General features: G+C 37.8%; 1 protein-coding gene and 1 pseudogene across 6 annotated transcripts in view; both read left to right on the top strand.

Moving 5' to 3' along the window:
- Positions 1-22,533, top strand: part of SCEL (sciellin) — a 302,338-nt gene that overhangs the window by 52,757 nt on the left and 227,048 nt on the right. The window lies entirely within an intron of this gene.
- Positions 4,354-5,993, top strand: LOC113920481 (annotated as a pseudogene).

Genomic DNA, 22,533 nt, shown 5'->3' with positions numbered 1-22,533 from the left:
GATGTCAAGCTCATTTCAGTTTTGTGACCTTTGCACTCCTGTTTCCCTCTTCTTGGAAGACTTTTCCATCGGGTATGTATAGGGCAGTTTCACTGGCATCATTTAGGGCTCAGTGAAACTCCCTAGTCCCTTTACCTAAAGTTGTGATACCCTGACCAGCCACTAGTTTATTACAGTATTTTGTTTCTTTGTAGCATTTAGCACTAACCAAAATTCTATTACTTCTTTCTTAATTTCTGCATCCCCAGCAATTCATATAAAGCCTGGTATATATTAGGTGCCTAAATTCTTTTAAATGGTTGAGTACCAAAGGCTCTGTTCTTATCCTTAATTGCATGCATTCAACCTTTTTATCAGCAACTTAGAAAATGACAGAGAATAACATGCTTATCAAATCCATAGATGCTGCTAATTTAAATGAAACATATAAGTATCCCAATGTGTTGAAGTGAAATGCTGAAATAAAACTATTTTAACAGGGATGAAGGCAAAATGTCAAATTTAGGTTAAAAAATTTACTATAGAATCATAGCTCAGCAGTATTTCATGAGTAAAAAGGCCTGGGGATTTTAACTGTAGACTGCAGGGTGGCTAAAATAGTTAACCTGAACTAATAAAAGCACAATAGCCAGAAAACAGTGCCCTAGATTCTGCTGGGTTAAACCCACAGCTGGAGCAATGTGCTTGTTTAGGTTATTTGATTGTCTGAACATTTTTTTTACACTTACTTTTAAGTCATTATTTTTCAATGAACAGTATAAGTTGTTGTGTTAACTGGCCAGCAACTTCTGTTCTTGCAGGCAACATGAATGGAAAAATGAACTTGTAATCAGCTAGCTGATTATCGAACGAAAGTAATAGTTATCTTTGATGACATCAGACTCTTGAGTTACCTCCACACAAGGTGTGTCTGTAGAGGGTATGATCCTCTCCCAAGGCTCTGCCTCTCACTGGGCTCAGGTCTAGGGGTATAATGGCTCTCTTCCATTGCCAGTTCTTGGGGAATCAAAATGCCTTGTTGGGTCCCCTAGTCCTGCTCTTATCCCTGTTAGGGTCCGTCCATTCAATTCTACTCAACATCTCAATTTCCTTTAGGATACTGATTGATAGCATAGCTTTTGGGATTTCTCAGGCTGTAACATTTTAGAAGGGGCAAATTTTGTATTCCTTAATCATTATACACATAACCTCAGTTGAAGTATTTGTAATTATAACTTTTTGATTACTTGCGTGTGCCTGATATCTTATATGCCTTATTCCTAAGTCTTAAAGTTATAGAACAAGGTAGGCATTATTATTTGCATTTTACAGATGAGGAATTTGAAGCTCAGAGAAGTTAGGTAATTTGGCCAAGGTGATTGTTTATAAATGACAGAGACTTAATTTTGAGTTTGACTCCAAGGCTCACATTGCTATTTCCATTATACCTAGGACCTCTCTTATCTCCACCATGCACATTGGATTCTCTTTTGTTAGTCTGACTACTTAGCTGGAATCTCTTAAGTTTTTCAGAAGTAGATACTATATTGTATTCTTTTATCTCCACTGCCTAGCATAGTGTCAGGCACATGGGAGACATGCAAGATATTTTTTGAATGAGTGGATAGAGGAGAAATGTCACTTACCTGTTAACCTGTATTTCTATTCTTTGGGAATACACATCAGGTTTTTGATGTCATATTTACTTCCCCATTAAAGTCCTTCATGCTCCCTTTCCCTTTTTATCACTGGCCCTCACTTTCATGTACTTGATTTTCTTCTATATTCATTCCTTGCTGAACATTTGGACGTATCACATATCAGAGACAAACATGTGTCTGGCAACTTGGAAATGGTGAGAAAATAAAAATGCAAATAATGATCGTATCTATTTGGTGGGTCTGGGGTTGAGTAGCGGGAAGACATTGTTAAAAGCCACTTAAATCTTCCCATACTTTCTCTTAACATCTATTGTTTTATTTGGATACACTACGGGTGGTGTTGATTCTGTCCCTGCCAATCGTAAAATGAGGAGGTTCCACTTTGTGTATTTTAGCATGTATACAGTAGATACATTGAGTTAGTTGTTTGTCATAGGTTATTGTACACATTGAAGCATATATACTTGCTTTAGAGAATGGCTTGAGAAATACTAAGTGAAGGATGGCTAATAACACACCTGGACATTGTAATTCTCCTCATCTCCTTAGATATGGATCAGGTACGCTGATCTATTTTATAAAATGTTTAACAAAAATGCTGGCCAAACTTAAAAGCCACAGTGTTCACTTGCAGCAGGATGTTCTATGGTAGGGAAAATGCAATCCAAGTCTTTGTTTTTATTCATGTAGTAATGCTTTGGCTTCTGCCTTTGGGCCTCTAATAGGGAAGTAATCAACTCAGAAGTCCCAGAACACTGAAATGTTACAACTAAACAAGAAAGTATTAGATTAGAGAAGAAATCTGACTCCAAATTTTTTTTAATTTTCTGACTAGTTTATTCTTATTAAACTTTCCTTCAACGTCTTATTTTGAAAAATGTCAACTCAACAAAAAGATCAGAAGAGTAGTAAAATGAGTATCCATATACCCTCCTCCCAGATTAACTAATTGTTCACATTGTGCCACATATGTTTTATCCCCTTTTATAACTAATGATAATTACTTTTTTAAGCATTTAGTGGAGATAACTAATAAAAATTTCACACTCATTTTATTGCCTTTAGTAGCAACTAGATTTATAAACTCTATGAGGGTAGGAACCAGGCCTGTCTTGCACATTGCTGCATCCCTGGCACCTAACATAATGTTTGGCATGTAGTAGGAGCTCAATAAATATTCATTGACTGATGGGCTGAGTTGTTCTTTATACATTTGGCCCTGACTAGCTGCACAAATCAATTGAAGTTTGAAAGAAATTAAGTCAATCTGATCTTAAAGCAAAATATCCAAAAGTGTACTCAAGTTTTAAGGGAAATGTGTCTAAATCCTCTTATTTCTCTGGGCACTTATTACAAAGCCTTTCATCACATAGGTACTTATTAAGTATTCCCTGAAGAAAACTTGGTTACAGTATTCACAATAGTCCTGACTATGATCAAACTTTGGAAAATAAGCCTCAATGATAAAAACTTAGAGAGTGAGTTTATTCAGCCTGGGACAATTCATGAATGGATCTGGTGTCTTAGTTGGTCCCTGTTGCAAGATTGAGTCCTAGAGCTGGAATTCAGGGGAGAGGAAGAACAATGAACACAGAACAGGAAAAAACAGCAAAATTAATTAAAACTACTATACAGGAATTCTTAGACATAAAGAATACCTTCTTAAGAGTGAAGGCTGTTAAGTTTTGAAATTGGAGGATTTATAGAGGTAATTCTCTTCTGTAGATCTTCTCTTCTGTGGAGGAATCCACTACAAAGTAGAGTTTCTAGTCTTTTACATGTTTCTTACTAAAATGACCACATCTAAACATACCAAATAGATAAAAAGAATGTCAACAGAATATTTCCTCTTTGCCTACTTAATAAAGTTCAAATATCTTAGCATATAATTCAAGATCCTCTGCAAAAATAACTCCCAACTATCTTAATACTTTCACTTTTCCTGTTTCATGCCTAGCTTGGGTTGGTCCAAGAGTGGTGGTCCAGAGTTTTCCTAACCATGTTCCATGAAACTCTAGTACCCCTAATAGAAAGCATCTAGCATCTCTAATAAGAACAACTGGTGTTAAAAATTTTGCATGATGAAAAAGTTTGGGAAATGTTTCATATTAGATCCCTGACCCACCTACTGTAGGTTCAATGATAAATGAACCTTATTAGCCCAATCAGAACTACATTAGCCCAATTAGAAGATCTGAAAAATTCTACAGTGAGAAACCAGTTTAATGTATAGTTTACAAAATGTACTTGACCAAGGAATTTTTTTTTTTTTTTTGGATAGCAGGATACTTATTAATGTCATGAAAGATACTTGTGTTCTCCAGAATAGTTTGCAGAATGCTGCTTAACCATACTTGGAATTCCTTGAATGTTGCTCATGCCATCTGACTGGAATAACTTAGTTTATTTAGAAAAAGCCCCCATCCTTAAAAAGATATTCCAAGGGACTTACAAGAAAGAAGCCACAAAAGATAGGGAGTACTTGTGGAACTAATTCTGATTTAGATCCATGTCTAAATGCTCTCCAAGGTCTGTAATCAACTGTCTATTATAAAGTTGGAAGCACAGTCTTTAAGTACAGTTCTTCAGCATTCTCTCCTTATTTTGACTAATTTCAACCTCAGAAGTTGGTGTCATTTACATTTTAGTCTTTGGGATAAAGATTTTTAGAATCAAGGAATTTGTATAATAATCCTATGTGTGGAGTGGTGGAATGATATTTGAAGCAAATTGTTTCCATGAAGTTAATAGCATTTGGTAAGTTCTAAAGTGTCACCTGTTAAGTTTTGCAGGATTTATTGAAATGAGTGTCAATTATTGAAAGAATGACATACATCTTTGGGCATGAATCATGAAGGTTTGCAGCCAGCCCCAAAGGGTTTGTATATGAGGCAGAGTGCTATAAATACGTGCCTCACCATGCTTACCATCCAGCATTGCCTGGAGCAGCGAATGGTCAATTGGTGTCACTAACTGAGACCTCCTGGGATTCCATGATTGCAGAGGGAGGCCTGATGAAGTCTCCTGCTGCTGGTGGGGCTGCTGCTGACCTGGAAGAATGGATGGGTTCTGGGAGACAAGGCGGTCTACAAACACAGAGCTCCAGGAAATGTCTACCCAGGGGAGTAAGTACATTAATAAGGAAATTAAAAATGCTCTCAAGGGGGTAAAACAGATAAGCTCTAATAGAACAAATAAATGAAGAAGTGCAAATCACTACTCAGCAACTCAGAAGAAGCCAAGAAGAAGAAAGAGGATGCCCTAAATGATACCAAGGATTCTGAAATGAAGCTGCAGGCATCCCAGGGGGTGTGCAATGATACCATGGTAGCCCTCTGGGAGGAGTGTAAGCCCTGCTTGAAACAGACCTTTATGAAGTTCTGTACACATGTCTGAAGAAGCAGTTCCCACCTGGCTGGCTGTCAGCTTAAGTTGTCCCTGAACCAGTTCTCCCATCTACTTCTGGGTTAATGGCAACCACATGGACTCCCTGCTGGAGAAGACCAGCAGCAGACCCATGCTCGGGACTCATGCAGGACAGCTTCTACTGGACATCCAGCATCATGGACAAGATTTTCCAGGACAGACTCTTCACCCGTGAGCTGTAGGATACTTCCACTACTCACCCTTCCGCTCATTCCAGGAGAGGCCTGTCTTCTTCAATCCCAAGTCCTGCATCACCCAGAACAGAATCTATTTCCCTGTATATTAACCCTTGAACTTCCACGACATGTTTCAGCCCTTCTTTGACATGACTCACCAGGCTCAAAAGGCCATGGATGTCAACCTTCATAGAATTCCCTACCACTTTCCAGTGGAATTCACAGAAGACAACCAAGACCATACTGTGTGCAAGGAGATCCGTCTCAACTCCACAGGGTGCCTGAGGATGAAGGACCAGTGTGACATGCCAGGAGATCTTGTCAGTGGACTGTTTGGCTGACAACCCCTCTCAGGTCCAGCTGTGACAGGAGCTTGACAGTTCCCTCCAGCTTGCTAAGAAGTTCACCAAGCTGTACCCTGAGCTGCTGCAGTCCTCCTAGGAGAAGATGTTCAACACATCCTCTCTGCTGAAGCAGCTGAATGAACAATTTATCTAGGTGTCCCATCTGGCTAATCTCAATCAAAGTGAAGACCCATTCTATCTCCAGGTCACTATGATGAGTTCCCAGACTTCTGACTCCAATGTTCCCCCTGGCTTCACTCACTAAGGTGGTTGCAAAACTCTTTGATTCTGACTTCATCACTGTGATGGTCCCAAAGGTCTCCAGGTATAATCGTAAGTTTATGGAGACTGTGGCAGAGAAAGCTCTTCAGGAATACCACAAAAGGAACTGGGAGAATGAGATGTGAACATTACCTCTCCAAATATAGGGTCTGAATTCAGTTGCCCCCAAGATGAGCCATAGGCCCTTAGAGATTTCTGCATGTCACCAAGTGACCAGGCCTTGCCTTGAGGCCCTCCTGTCCCCTCACCCTGCCTTTCCTCCCTCTGGACACTTCACTGTAATGCCGGTGTTAATGAATCATGGGAAGAAATCCCACTAACTCAATAAAACTGCCAGTAATCTGAAAAAAAAAAAGAAGAATGACATACATTTAAATAAAATAAAATGAGAATCTTTCTTGGTGAACAGAAATGACCTTTATTGAGGTCATTATATGCTTGTGTGCTTATTTAGAGAAATAGAGAATGGATGAACTATTTGTTTTTTTTTTAAAGATTTTATTTTTTATTTATTTGACAGAGACACAGCGAGAGAGGTACACAAGTGGGGGGAGGTGGGAGAGGGAGAAGCAAGCTTCCTGCCAAGTGGGGAGCCCAATGTGGGGCTAGATAACAGGACCCTGGGATCATGACCCGAGCTGAAGGCAGACATCTAATGACTGAGCCACCCAGGCGCCCCGTGGATGAACTATTTGTATTGTATACTCATTACTTTGTGGGTTTCTCTTTTTCATGTTTCTGCACATCTTGTGAGCAGAAGTAGTGATAGCCCTTTGTTCTGGATGATCTTTTTTAAAAAATTTTTTATTGTTATGTTAATCACCATACATTACATCATTAGTTTTTCATGGAGTGTTCCATGATTCATTGTTTGTGCATAACACCCAGTGCTCCATGCAGAATGTGCCCTCTTTAATACCCATCACCAGGCTAACCCATCCCCCCACCCCCTCCCCTCTAGAACCCTCAGTTTGTTTTTCAGAGTCCATCGTCTCTCATGGTTTGTCTCCCCCTCCGACTTACTCCCCTTCATTCTTCCCCTCCTGCTATCTTCTTTTTACTTTTTCTTTTTAACATATGTTGCATTATTTGTTTCACAAGTACAGATCTGTGATTCAACAGTCTTGCACAATTCACAGCGCTCACCATAGCACATACCCTACCCTGGATGATCTTTGCAAAGATGTCTGAGAGTGAACAGAAGATAGAGATAATATCTCTCTCCGGAGCAGAGGGCCAATCTGTTTGCTGTCCAGTGATTATTTTCATTATTGTCCTCTTGAGCAGCTTTGGACAGGTTTTCTTGTAGCCCAATCTCTTGTAAGAAAAAGTTGGGATTTCTCAAGCTCAGGGTATCTCAGCTGTGATGCAAACCCATTGGGTAAGCAGCATTTGCCTAGGCTGCTCAGTGTAACCTATGGAACTTGAGGGATAAGAGGAACCAACACAAACATGAAGTTCAAGATGTTGACTGTGCCATGAATAACACAATCTTTTGTCTCCAGCCCAAAAGTCCTGTGTCTTCTGCCACTATCCAGAAAACTATGGCAGACTAACTTGTCAGTTTGCAGAGCTTGGTAAAATCTCAGAGCTGTAACAATGTTGTTGTAGTAACAATTTTTTGACACTTGTAGGAAGCATCCTCTTCAGGGATATATGGGTTTGGAAGGTTTTTTTCCTGGATGTCATCAAGGCTTGACCTGAATCAGGATCCTGGTATGGATCATTACTAGATGATCAGGGTGGGGCAGAGTTCAATTTGGAAGGAAAAGCATTGCTGGCCTGAGGCAAATATCAAGTGAACTGGGTTATCTGTCTTATCCAAGAAAAGCCATCTAAGCTGGGTTTGAAGTAGACCTGAATGAGTGAACAGACTAGGAAGTGGGCAGCCCTCAAGAGTTAGGGATGGCTCACGTAAGCACATATCCCAGACAAAAGTGGTCAGAAGCATGATGGCAAAAAGTAACCACTTGTGATTCCTTTCTATTCCAGAGCATGACTTTTCGTACAGCATGGGCTCTTTTCCCTCCTCCAAAAGTGACCTTTAGGTAAGAGTTCAAGTTCTTAAATTGCTAAGTCCTTGGGTTGTTCTAACCCCAGATCTGGCAGGCCCTAGTCATTGTCATTGTTTAAAACAAAATGATGTTCTTTCCCTGATCGAGAACATTGGCTGAGCCCTGAAAAGGATATTTTCCTTTTTAGGGTGTGTGGGTTCCTGGTGTCCTATTGTCCAGGCTCTTCTCCAGGATAGGCTTCTGCTCCTGGGACAAAGTAACCCTTCACTGTTGGGGTGAAAGTATGACAATTTGAGCCTTAAGAGATCACTCTGGACAAATAAAAACAAACAAACAACCAAACAAACAAAAAAGTTAATAGTGGCTTCAATAGTAACAAATTTCCAAACAATATGTCATTCATTGTGCTCTTTCTAAAGGGGAATGTGGTTAAAATAACAGCCGTCAGGGGTGCCTGGATGGCTCAGATGGTTAAGCATCTGCCTTTGGCTCAGGTCATGATCCCAGAGTCCTGGGATCAAGCCCCGCATCGGGCTCCCTGCTCAGTGGGGAGCCTGCCTCTCCCTCTCCCTCTGCCTCTCTCCCTGTTCATGCCTTCTCTCTATATCTCTGTGTCTCAAACAAATAAATAAAATCTTTAAAAAAAAAAAAATAACAGCCGTCAGTCCAAGCGGCAGACCAAAGCAGTGGTGGCTAAGCCTCTTTGTACTCATAAATAGACTTATAAAAATGGATATGCCATGAAATGCAATGGCCACGGCGTGATCATGTGAAAGTGTGTGGAGAAATTTCCCAAGTTATTTCAGATGCTTAATTTTGGCCCTAATTATTGTGACCCTCTGAATAGCTTATCAGTTATTCTATCAATGTTATTGGTAGGATCAACAAAAATACAAATTTTTATTACTTTTTTTTTTGAGAGAGAGAATGGGAGAGAGAGTGGGGAGGGACAGAGGGAGAGAATCTTAAGCAGGCTCCATGCTGAGCGCAGAGCCTGATGTGGAGCTCCATCTCGAGACCCTGAGATCATGACCTGAGCCAAAATCAGGAGTCAGACACTTAGCTGACTGAGTCACCCAGCACCCCACAAATTTTCATTACTTTAAGGAGAACATTTAGGAGCAGTTTATCTTAGAAATGTATAGTCATATGTCGCCTTTCAGTTTGATTATTCTTATATAATACACTTATATAATCTTATATATAGGCAGTGGGGGACATGCTTCTGGAAGTTGAATTTGGAATAAAAAAGGCAACATGAGTGAAAAAAAAAACCCAAAATATAGGCCTTGGTCTCAAAGCTGGCCGTCATAAACCAAGTTCAAAAGCAACCCAAGAGAAGCAGGTAGAATGAGGTGACATTAGGAATTCTAGGCCACATTAGTTCTTAGGACAGCTAGTTAAGATGAAAGACCACCTGATTAGAAGCACAGGAAAGCAAAAGAAATGTTTAGCTTGGTGGCAGAGAATGGGAAAAGCAAATACAGGTAGGACTACTCAGGCTTATCTGTGGCTCAGGGTAAGTAGGACAACTATAAGCAAAACAAAGCACCAGACGAGTGCCTGACCAGACTGCTTTAACAGAACAAACTAGGTGGACAGGGAGCTATAAAGAACCTGCAAACTATAACCCAGTCTGTTCTGTGCCTGGTGATAGCAGTGTTGTTAGGAGCACCTGGAGCAAGACTGGCACCGTCTGTGTCTCCCTCCTTTGGCTAGAGAACAAAATTTCTCTAACAGGGAGGGTTCCCACCGGGCTGGGTTGGTTAAGAGCCTCTTAGCCAAGTCTGGGATGAGTATAAGCAAGAGTAGAGCTAAAGCTAAATGCAGTAATTCAGAGAGGAGATTTATATACACTATCAAACTGAGGGACTGGAAGGTATCAGAAGTTCTGGGAAGGAGTTGGGGTAAGCATTCCTTTTCATTCGGTGTATATTGTATGCCAGGCTCTATGCTAGGTTTTGGGAATACAAAGATAAGACAACACCTCTGATAATTTAGAATACCATAGCTGAACTAGACAAAGTGATTGCAATCAAGAGTGGTAAGAACTGTGGTATAAAGATTACTATACAGGACTCTCCAGGAGTACACAAGGTGGTAGTGAAGGGCACAGAATGTAAAAGATGGCTTCCTGGAGGAGGTGATCATCAAGTTGTGTCAAAAAAGATGAGTAGAGGGGAGGCAAATAAAGATGAAGATTTTCTAAATTGAGGTTTGTGCAAAGCCTGTGAATTGAGAGAAAGCATGATGCATCTGGAACCTTCAAGGTTTCAGGGTAAATGAGGCTGGAGAGCCATAGGAGCATCACATATTCTCAAGTGGTAGAGAAACTCAACCACTCAGTTTTAGGTTTCTCAGACCAGCTCCAATCATGGACAATAGTGGCTATCTTGATTATCTTTGTACCCTTCTCTAGACAAGCTGATCTTGTGAGGATTTCCTCATCATGGAACTAAGTCCAAACTCTGTCTTCAAGGGCTAGAGGGTGTAGAGGGAGTAGAAGTGGCCTCTTTATTTCATATATACCCACATTTTGAGATGTTAGCACTTTTCCCCTTTGACTTTGGAATGAGGCTACAAACCAGCATACCCAGGTAAACCCATGGTGACTTTTTTCCGTGAGTTCTCCCCTTAGCGGAGGGATATGAACCCATACATGTCAATAAATAGCAGACTCTGGGGCATGCGCTAATGACAATTTTTGGACATTTTCCCCTGAGGAGGACAGGTCTATTATATCTTTTAGGTCTTACAGTCTTTGGACTGAATTTATATTTACCGTCTTCCTTTCTGGTTTAAAGATGTTACAGAAAATGAAAATGTCATGTTTGTTTAGTACTGCTTAGATATTATCTAGGGTGATGGATTGTTGCTATGAATATTTGAGTTGCTATGAATGCTCAAAAAGGCAGAGTGTGCGTTAAAGTGAAAGTACAAGAACAATGTATTGACCACAAGATTCTGATGGTTCTGGTGCTAAAGACAAATTATAAAGCTTGCATTGCCTACCTTATGTGGCTATTTGTAAGATTAAATCACCAAATGTATATGAAAAGGATGTGTCCCTAGGATACTGTATAAACATAAGATGTTATCATTTGACTTGCTCCCTGTCTAGCTTTCAAAAAAAAAAGAGCATTTTTTCTTTTGAAATATATCTTTTAGCTAAGAATGAGTTACCATGGTATTAGAGCTACTTTAATGAAACATTAACAAATAAATAAATAAATGATAAAACATTGTTGTTTATGAGTTTTTTAAAAAATTTCAATAAAGTTAACTTACAGTGTAAATGAGTTTCAGGTGTACAATATAGTGATTCAACACTTCCATACAATACTCAGTGCTCATCACAGCAAGTGCACTCCTTAATCCCCATCACCTATTTCACCCATCCACCCACACATCTCCCATCTGGTAACCATTCATTTGTTTTCTATGGTTAAGAGTCTGTTTGTTGGTTTTTCTCTCTCTCTCTCTCTCTTTTCCTTTGCTTGTTTGTTTTGTTTCTTAAATTCCACATATGAGTGAAATCATATGGCCTTTGTCTTTCTCTGACTTATTTTGCTAAACACAATACTCTCTAGCTCCATCCACATCATTGCAAATGGCAGGATTTCATTCTTTTTATGGCTGAGTAGTATTCCATTGTGTGTATGTGTATACCACATCTTCTTTATCCATTCATCAGTTGATGTATACTGGAGCTTTTTCCATAATTTGGCTATCACTGATAATGCTGCTATAAACATCATGGTACATGTGCCCCTTTGAATCAGCATTTTTGTATACTTTGGGTAAATACCTAGTACTGCAATTGCTGGGTCATAGGGTAGTTCTATTTTTAACTCTTTGAGACATCTCCATACCATTTCCACAGTGGCTGCACCCATTTTTGTTCCCACCAGTGGTGCAGGTGCGTTCCTTTCTCCACATCCTTGCCAATATCTGTTGTTTCCTGTGTTATTAATTTTAGTTGTTCTGACAGGTATGAGGTGATAGTTCATTGTAGTTTTGATTTGCATTTCCCTGATGATGAGTGATGTTGAGCATCTTTTCTTGTGTTTCTTGGCCATCTGTATGTCTTTGGAGAAATGTCTGCTCATGTATTCTGTCCATTTTTGAATTGGATTGTTTTTTGGGTGTTGAGTTATATCAGTTCTTTTTATATTTTGGATACTAACCCTTTATTTGATATGTCATTTGCAAGTGTCTTCTCCCATGCTGTAGGTTGCCTTTTAGTTTTGTTGATTGTTTCCTTACCTATGCAGAAGTTTTTACTCTGATGTAGTCCCGATAGTTTAGTTTTGCTTTTATTTCCTTTAGCTCAGGAGACATATCTAGAAAAATGCTACTATGACCGATGTCAGAGAAATTACAGCTTGTGCTTGTCTTCAAGGATTTTTATGTTTCATGTCTCACATTTAGGTCTTTAATCCATTTTGAATTTATTTTTGTGTATGGTATAAGAAAGTGGTGCAGGGGCACCTGGGTGGCTCAGTCATTAAGCGTCTGCCTTCGGCTCAGGTCATGATGCCAGGGTCCTGGGATCGAGCCCCGCATCAGGTTCCCTGCTTGGCAGGAAGCCTGCTTCTCCCTCTCCTGCTCCCCCTGCTTGTGTTCCCTCTCTCACTGTGTCTCTCTCTGTCAAATAAATAAATAAAATCTTTAAAAAAAAAGTGGTACAGTTTTATTCTTTTGCATGTAGCTGTCCAGTTTTCCCAACACCATTTGTTGAAAGACTTTTTCCCATTGCATATTCTTGCTTCTTTTGTTGAAGATTAATTGACCATATAATTGTGGGTTTATTTCTGGGTTTTCTATTCTGTTTTATTGATCTTTCATTGATTTGTCTACTTTTTTGCCAGTACTATACTGTTTTGATTACTACAGCTTTGTGGTATAACTTGATGTCTGGGATTGTGATACTTCCAACTTTGCTTTTCTTTTTCAAAATTGCTTTGGTTATTATTTGGTTATTCTTTGTTGTTCCATATAAATTTTAGAATTGTTTATTTTAGTTCTGTGGAAAATGCTTTTGGTATTTTGATAAGGATTGCATTAAATCTACAGATTGCTTTGAGTAGTATAGGCATTTTAACAATATTTGTTGTTCCAATCCATGAGCATAGGAGGTCTTTTCATTTCTTTGTATCATCTTCAATTTCTTTCATCAGTGTTTTATAATTTTCAGGGTACAGGTCTTTCACCTCTTTCATTAGCTTTATTCCTACGTATTTGATTATTTTTGGTGCAATTATAAATGGGATTTTTTTTTTAAATTTGTCTTTCTGCTGCTTTTTTATTAAGGTATAAAAATGCAACAGATTTCTGCACATTGATTTTGTATACTGTGACAAAATTTGTATCCTGCATTCATTTATCAGTTCTAGTAGTTTTTTGGTGGAGTCTTTAGGGTTTTCTATATATAGTATCATGTCATCTGCAGATAGTGAGAGTTTTACTTCTTCCTTACTAATTTGGATGCCTTTTATTTCCTTTGTTGTCTGATTGCTGTAGCTAGGACTTCCAGTGCTATGTTGAATAAAAGTAGTGAGACCGGACATCCTTGTCTAGTTCCTGACCTTAGGGGAAAAGCTCTGTTTTTCATCATTGAGTATGATATTCACTATGATATTCACATATATGTGAAATATATTCACATATATTTCATATATGACCTTTATTATGTGGAGGTATGTTCCCTCTAAACCCATTTTGTTGAGGGTTTTCTTTTTTTTTATCATGAATGAATGTTGTACTTCATCAAATGCTTTTTCTGCCTCTGTTGAAATGATCATATGGTTTTTATCCACTCTTGATGTGATGTATCTTGTTGATTGATTTACGAATATTGAACCACACTTGCTTCACAGGAATAAATCCCACTTGATCGTGGTGAATGATATTTTTAATGTACTGTTGGATTTAGTTTGCTGATATTTTGATGAGGATTTTTGCATCTATGTTCATCGGAGATAAGGGCCTGTAATTCTCTTTTTTTGTGGTGTCTTTATCTGGTTTTGGTATTAGGGTGATATTGGCCTCATAGAATGAATTTGGAAGTTTCCTGTTTTCTTCTATTTTTTTGGAATAGTTTGAGAAAAATAGTTATTAACTCTTCTTTAAATGTTTGGTAGAATTTGCCCATGAAACCGTTTGGTTCTGAACTTTTCCTTGTTGGGAGGTTTTTGATTACTGATTCAATTTCATTGCTGGCAATCAGTCTGTCCTAATTTTCTATTTCTTTCTGCTTCAGTTTTGGTAGATTATACATTTCTAGGAATTTATCCTTTTCTTCTAGCTCGTCTAATTTGTTGGCATGTATTTCATAATATTCTCTCACAATTGTTTGTATTTCTGTGGTGTTGGCTCTTATTTCTCCTCTTTCATTTCTGATTTTGTTTTTTGAATCATCTCTTGTTTTTGATGAGTCTGGCTAAAGGCTTATCAATTTTGTTGATCTTTCAAAGAACCAGCTTTGGGTTTCATTGATCTGTTATATTGTTTTCTTAGTTTCTGTATCATTTACTTCTGCTCTAATCTTTATTATTTCCTTTCCTCAGCTGGTTTTAGGTTTGGTTTGTTGTTATTTTTCTATGTCCTTTCGGTGTAATGTTACATTGTTTATTTGAGATTTTTCTTGCTTCTTGGGGTAGGCCTGTATTTATTATAAATTTCTCTCCTAGAACAGCTTTTGCTGCTTCCCAAAGGTTTTGGACCATTGTATTCTAATTTTCATTCATCTTCATGTACTTTTTGATTTTTTTCTTTCATTTCTTGGTTGAGCCAGTCATCGTTTAGTAGCATGTTATTTAACACTTCATGTATTTGTGGTCTTTCCTGATTTTTTCTTGTGGTTGATTTCTAGTTTCATAGCAATATGGTCAGAAAATATTCATGGTATGACTGCAATCTTTTTGAATTTGTTGAAGCTTGTTTTGTGGCCTAATATGTGATCTATTGTAGAGAATGTTCCATGTGCACTTGAAAAGAATGTGTATTCTGCTGTTTTAGGATGGAATGTTCTGATGAATATATCTGTTAGATCCATCTAGCCCAGTGTGTCCTTCAAAGGCACTGTTTCCTTGTTGGTTTTCTGTTTGGATGATCTGTTCAAAGATCTAAGTGGAGTGTTAAAGTCCCCTACTATTATTGTATTACTATCAATTAGTTGCTTTATGTTTGTCATTAACTATTTTATATGTTTGGGTGCTCCCATGTTAGGTGCATAAATATTTACAATTGTTTTTATCTTCTTGTTGGATTATCCCTTGTATTATTATATAGTGTCTGTCTCTTTTTCCAGTCTTTGTTTTAAAGTCTATTTTATCCAATATAAGTATTGCTACTCAGGCTTTCTTTTGACATCCATTTGCATGATAAATGTTTCTTCATCCTCTTACTTTCAATCTGCATGTGTCTTTAGGTCTGAAATGAGTCTCTTGTAGGTAGCATATAAGTGGGTCTTGTTTTTTTATCCACTCTACAACAGTTTTTAAAATAGTTTCTTAAAGCATTGAATAACATTTAGGGCTTTTTATCTGTATTTTGGGCTCTACCTGCAAACTGCCAGATATTTGATTCCATAATTCAATCTATTTTGAGGAAGGAGCACAGAAATAAGTAGCACTTTTTTGAAAAATAATTGTTTTAAAAAAGAGTGTTAGCTTTGACAGAGAGAAAGGTATTGGTAATTTCCAAGGATGCATTAAAAAATGGGTAAAGAATTCAGACAGGAAGCAGTAGGAGTGTGCACACTGCCTCTTCTAAAAGTTTAGATGTGCAAGGGAGATGAGAGGTCAGGAAATATATGGAGGTGGGGAGATATTTGCTCTCAATAAAGGGTGATGCTTGATGCATAAGTATTGCAAAAAGAGCACAGATCTTCACGTGGGCAATCATCAATATCAGGGATTAAGTATCTGCCCCAAACTCCTCCTATCAGTCATCTGCCCTGCTTGCCAAGCTATGCAAACTTCCAGAGGGAATCCTTTGTGGGTTTTGTGGGCAGAAGGAGTATTTTCCATTGACAGTCCCTCATAAGGCCGTGGATATTGACTTGGGCCTTGCAAACCTCCCAAAAACAAATGTCTAGAGCAGAGCCTTTTTTTTTTTTTTAAAGATTTTATTTATTCGACGGAGAGAGACACAGCGAGAGAGGGAACACAAGCAAGGGGAGAGGGAGAGGGAGAAGCAGGCTTCCCGCTGAGCAGGGAGCCCAACGCAGGGCTCGATCCCAGAACCCCGGGATCACGACCTGAGCCGAAGGCAGATGCTTACACGACTGAGTCACCCAGGCGCCCCTAGAGCAGAGCCTTTTTTTTCTGATTTTCTCCACTAGAGAAGGAGTCATGTTAATAACTGCAGAGGCAAACTGCTTCCACAAGAACATAGGTGCAGGACAGGGTGAGATTTCTTTGTCCCTCCTTGTTCAAGGAAGTACATTGCTTACACTCAATAGGGAGCATTGACTTCAGAGTTATCAAAAGTATTATTTCTAATGTTTCAATAAGTAGAAGACTATTCAAAATGAACTTGTTAATTTCAATGAAGAAGTAGTTACCTGCATTTTATGTAACAAAACTGCATAAATGGACCAGTGTCACACTAGTGTTTAAAAAGAAAGTGCAAAAAAAAAAAAGTTAAAGCTCTTGAATATTTAGTATGGCTGAGAATTATATCATATTGATAATATGTTAATCCAATGTTTTCAATGAAGTCTTCCTAATGAGTGCTCACAGATAATCTAATTCTATTCATGGGGGAATAAATTTGAATACCTTTATAATATCACCCACAGTCAGAAGATTTTTTTAAACAAAAATTCATAAGTACCTTATGAAAATTCTCTTTCAGTGCATTAGTTATTAAATTCTAGAACCAAAACACTAACATTGTTCTCTCAAAACAATATTTAGTTTAATGAATAAAGTACAGTAGTCATGTCAAATGGGAGATTATAGTTAATGAAAAGCTGCTTCATTATTTTGAACCTGCAAGTAATGAGTTTTAACTTTGTATTTTATTATATTAAGAAAAGAGGTCAGAAACTTTTGAAGATAGTGCCTATGTAATTTCATACTTGGCAAACTTGTTTTGAGGCTAGGTGATAGTGCATATGCTGAGCAGATATTTCTTGAAGAATGGGTGTGGTGAGGTGAATATCTGCAGAGTAACTGGTTTTTTCTGTTGGCCCAGAGCCTGGCCCAGAAAAAACTGGTTTTTTTCTGTTGGCCCCGTGTCTGTGTGTGTCTGGAATGTTGAGCCTGACCCATGGAGTATTTGGGTATTCTTTCCTACTGCAGAGTGGTTGTAAAGAGACTAATCTTCAGTTTTTTGAGGAACCTCCATACTGTTTTCCAGACTGGCTGCACCAGCTTGCATTCCCACCAACAGTGTAGGAGGGTTCCCCTTTCTCCGCATCCCTGCCAACATCTGTCGTTTCCTGACTTATTAATTTTAGCCATTCTGACTGGTGTGAGGTGGTATCTCTTTAAGGTTTTGATTTGGATTTCCCTGATGCCGAGCAATGTTGAGCACTTTTTCATGTGTCTGTTGGCCATTTGGATGTCTTCTTTGGAAAAATGTCTGTTCATGTCTTCTGCCCATTTCTTGATTGGATCATTTGTTCTTTGGGTGTTGAGTTTCATAAGTTCTTTATAGATTTTGGATACTAGCCCTTTATCTGATATGTCATTTGCAAATATCTTCTCCCATTCTGTCAGTTGTCTTTTGGTTTTGTGGACTGTTTCTTTTGCTGTGCAAAAGCTTTTTATCTTGATTAAGTCCCAATAGTTCATTTTTGCCCTTGCTTTCCTTGCCTTTGGTGATGTTTCTAGGAAGAAGTTGCTGCGGCTGAGGTCGAAGAGGTTGCTGCCTGTGTTCTCCTTTAGGATTTTGATGGACTCCTGTCTCACATTTAGGTCTTTCAACCATTTGGAGTCTATTTTTGTGTGTGGTGTAAGAAAATGGTCCAGTTTCATTCTTTTGCATGTGGCTGTCCAATTTTCCCAACATCATTTGTTGAAGAGACTGTCTTTTTTCCACTGGACATTCTTTCCTGCTTTGTCAAAGATTAGTTGACCATAGAGTTGAGGGTCCATTTCTGGGCTCTCTATTCTGTTCCATTGATCTATGTGTCTGTTCTTGTGCCAGTACCATACTGTCTTGATGATGACAGCTTTGTAATAGAGCTTAAAGTCCAGAATTGTGATGCCCCCAGCTTTGCTTTTCTTTTTCAACATTCCTCTGGCTATTCGGGGTCTTTTCTGGTTCCATACACATTTTAGGATTATTTGTTCCATTTCTTTGAAAAAAGTGGGTGGTATTTTGGTAGGGATTGCATTAAATGTGTAGATTGCCCTAGGTAGCATTGACATCTTCACAGTATTTGTTCTTCAAATCCATGGGACGTTTTTCCATTTCTTTGTGTCTTCCTCAGTTTCTTTCATGAGTATTTTATAGTTTTCTGAGTACAGATTCTTTGCCTCTTTGGTTAGATTTATTCCTAGGTATCTTATGGTTTTGGGTGCAATTGTAAATGAGATCGACTCCTTAATTTTTCTTTCTTCTGTCTTGTTGTTGGTGTATAGAAATGCCACTGATTTCTGTGCATTGATTTTATATCCTGCCACTGTACTGAACTCCTGTATGAGTTCTAGTAGTTTTGGGGTGGAGTCTTTTGGGTTTTCCACATAAAGTATCATATCTGCAAAGAGTGAGAGTTTGAATTCTTCTTTGCCGATTCGGATGCCTTTTATTTCTTTTTGTTGTCTGATTGCTGCGGCTAGGACTTCTAGTACTATGTTGAATAGCAGTGGTGATAGTGGACATCCCTGCCGTGTTCCTGACCTTAGGGGGAAAGCTCTCAGTTATTCCCCACTGAGAATGATATGGCTTTTATTATATTGAGGTATGTACCCTCTATCCCTACACTCTGAAGAGTTTTGATCAAGAAAGGATGCTGTACTTTGTCAAATGCTTTTTCTGCATCTATCAAGAGGATCATATGGTTCTTGTTCTTTCTTTTATTAATGTATTGTATCACATTGATTGATTTGCCGATGTTGAACCAACCTGCAGCCCAGGGATAAATCCCACTTGGTCGTGGTGAATAATCCTTTTAATGTACTGTTCGATCCTATTGGCTAGTATTTTGGTGAGAATTTTTGCAGCCATGTTCATCAAGGATATTGGTCTGTAATTCTCCTTTTTGTTGGGGTCTTTGTCTGGTTTTGGGATCAAGGTAATGGTGGCCTCATAAAATGAGTTTGGAAGTTTGCCTTCCATTTCTATTTTTTGGAACAGTTTCAGAAGAATAGGTATTAATTCTTCTTTAAGTGTTTGGTAGAATCCCTCTGGGAAGCCATCTGGCCCTGGGCTTTTTTTGTTGGGAGATTTTTGATGACTGCTTCAATTCCTTAGTGGTTTTAGGTGTGTTCAGGTTTTCTATTTCTTCCTGGTTCAGTTTTGGTAGTTGATATATCTCTAGGAATGCATCCATTTCTTCCAGATTATCTAATTTGCTGGCATAGAGTTGCTCATAATATGTTCTTATAATTGTTTGTCTTTCTTTGGTGTTGGTTGTGATCTCTCCTCTTTCATTAATGATTTTGTTTATTTGGGTCATTTCTGTTTTCTTTTTGATAAGTCTGGCCAGGGGTTTATCAATCTTGTTAATTCTTTCAAAGAACCAGCTCCTAGTTTCATTGATCTATTTTACTGTTCTTTTGGTTTCTAGTTCATTGATTTCTGCTCTGATCTTTATTATTTCTCTTCTCCTGCTGGGTTTAGGCTTTATATGCTGTTCTTTCTCCAGCTCCTTTAGATGTAGGGTTAGGTTGTGTATTTGAGACCTTTCTTGTTTCTTGAGAAAGGCTTGTATTGCTGTATACTTTCCTCTTAGGTCTGCTTTGTTGCATCCCAAAGATTGAAAATACCATATGACCCAGCAATTGCACTACTGAGTATTTACCCCAAAGATATAAATGTAGGGATCCAAAGGGGTATGTGCACCCCGATATTTATAGCGGCAATGTCCACAATAGCCAAACTATGGAAAGAGCCAAGATGTCCATCGACAGATGAATGGATAAAGAAGAAGTGGTATATATATATATAATGGAATATTATGCAGCCATCAAAAGGAATGAAACTTGCCATTTGCAATGACGTGGATGGAACTGGAGGGTATTATGCTGAGCGAAATAAGTCAATCAGAGAAAGACATGCATCATATGATCTCACTGATATGAGGAATTCTTAATCTCAGGAAACAAACTGAGGTTTGCTGGAATGGTGGGGGGTGGGAGGGATGGGGTGGCTGTGTGATAGACATTGGGGAGGGTATGTGCTATGGTGAGCACTGTGAATTGTGTAAGACTGTTGGATCACAGACCTGTACCTCTGAAACAAATAATACATCATATGTTAAAAAAAAAAAAAAAGATAACAGGAAGAGAAAAATGAAGAGGGGGAAATCAGAGGGGGAGACAAACCATGAGAGATGGACTCTGAGAAACAAACTGAGGGTTCTAGAGGGGATGGGAGTGGGCGGATGGGTTAACCTGGTGATGGGTATTAAAGAGGGCACGTACTGAATGGAGCACTGGGTGTTATATGCAAACAATGAATCATGAAACACTGCATCAAAAACTAATGATGTAATGTATGGTGATTAACATAACATAATAAAATAAAAAAAAAACCTTTTAAAAAAAAAGAGGCTAATCTGATCTTAGTTTGTATGTAAAATAGACCCCCCACCCCAAACCCTGGGAGATTAGGGTATGCATAGGATTTCAAATACATGCTAAGGTGGGGCTAGAACTGACTGGTTTATCAAGCACATTGACAGATGGGGAGATCCTTTGAGTACCTGTAGAACCAGAAACTGGACCGTATGGATTTTCTTTTTCTTAAAAAAAAAGTTGTTAAGGAAACTTAAAAAAATTGAAGTAGAATTTACATACTGTAAAGTGCACAAATTAAGGTATGTTCATTTATTGATCATTGAATTGTAGCTCCTTATTTCCCTCATATCAGCATTTAAGGCTCAAAATTTCACTCTGAGCACAGTTTTAATTACATCTCACAGATTTTGATACATCAGTTTCTGTTACAATTCAGTTCAAAAATTTTGTGAGTGATTCTTTGACCAATGGGTTATTTAGAGACAAACTACTTTTTATCAAATATTTGGGCCCTTTCTAGGTATTTTTTTAATTATTGATTTTCAGTCTTGTTTTATAAGATTAATAATTTAAATGCTTTGAAATTTGTTGAGACTTGATTGCTTGGTTAATTTTGGCAAATGGTTTATGTGCACTTGAAAAAATATGTATGCTATTGTATTGTATATAGCAGTTAAATGAGGCTCATTAATCATGTTCTTAAAATCTTCCAATCTGATGATTTTTTTCTTGCTTGTTTTTTCCTTTACTGAGAAAGGTGTAGTCAGATCTTCAAACCTAATTGTGATGCATCCATTTTTTTCTTTGATTCCATCAATTTTTGCTTCTTTCAAGGCTGTTTTATTAGAAGCACACACACATTTATAAGTCAATCTGGTGGATTGACCCTTTTATCTTTATAAAATATTTGCTCCCTCTAGTACTGGTTCTTTTTTTTCCTGATATTAGTTAGCTCTAGCAACTTTTGTTGTGTTTTTGCATTGTATACATTTTCCCAATATTTTGTTTTTAACCCGTGTCCTTGTGTTTAAGGTGTGTCTCTTGTAAGAAATATATAGTTGAGTTTTATATTTTAATCCAGTCTGATGGTCTTTTCAATTGGAGAATTACATCCAAATTACTGATATTTTTGGTTTTAAATCTAGCATTTTATTATTTGTTTTCCATTTGTCCCTCTGTTTTTTCCTCTTTCTTGCCTCTTTTGAACTGATGAAATATTTTATCAGTCTATTTTCTCCTTTATGAATTGTTGATTATGCATGATTTTATAATGTTTCTATCAACATGACAGCATGCATTCTTGACTTAGTAGAGTCTACAAAACTTAGTGCTTTTATCACTCCCTTGTAATGTCAAGACTTTAGAACACTTTCACTCTATATAATACACTTCTGCATTTTTTCTTCTATTTCCATATATGTATATTTTAACTCCCTCTTGGAATATTATTATTGTTTTCTGCCATTACAGTTATTTATAGTTTCTTTCTGTTGCTTTTCATTCTGTCTTGCACTTCTGTGTTTCTACCTGAGATTATTTTTCTCATGTCTGAAGAAATATGTTTAATATTGCTTTTAATACTGGTCTGCTAATGATGCGTTCTCTCAGTTTTTGTTTGCTTTCAAGTGCATTTCTTCTTCATGTTTTTAAAAAAACAACTTTATTGAGGTACAATTTGTATACCAGAAAAGTCATCATCTTCTTTTACTTTTTTTCTCTCTTCTTCACTTAAAAAAATTGTGGTAAAATGCACAATATAAAATTTACCACGTTAGCCATTTTTAAATGTATATTTCAGTAGTGTTAAGTATATTCACATTATCATGCAAAAAATCTCTTCTTCATCTTGCAGAACTCCTTCACTTTTTGGGGGTATAGGAATGTAGCTTGACAATTATCTTCTTTCAATATTTATGATATATCAGTGTCAGTATTATTGTTACCTATTTGAA

Source organism: Zalophus californianus, chromosome 3 (genome assembly GCF_009762305.2).
Source record: "Zalophus californianus isolate mZalCal1 chromosome 3, mZalCal1.pri.v2, whole genome shotgun sequence".
NCBI lineage: Eukaryota > Metazoa > Chordata > Mammalia > Carnivora > Otariidae > Zalophus > Zalophus californianus.
The sequence above is the reverse complement of the archived record's forward strand: the minus strand, read 5'-3'. Positions and strand labels throughout refer to the sequence as shown.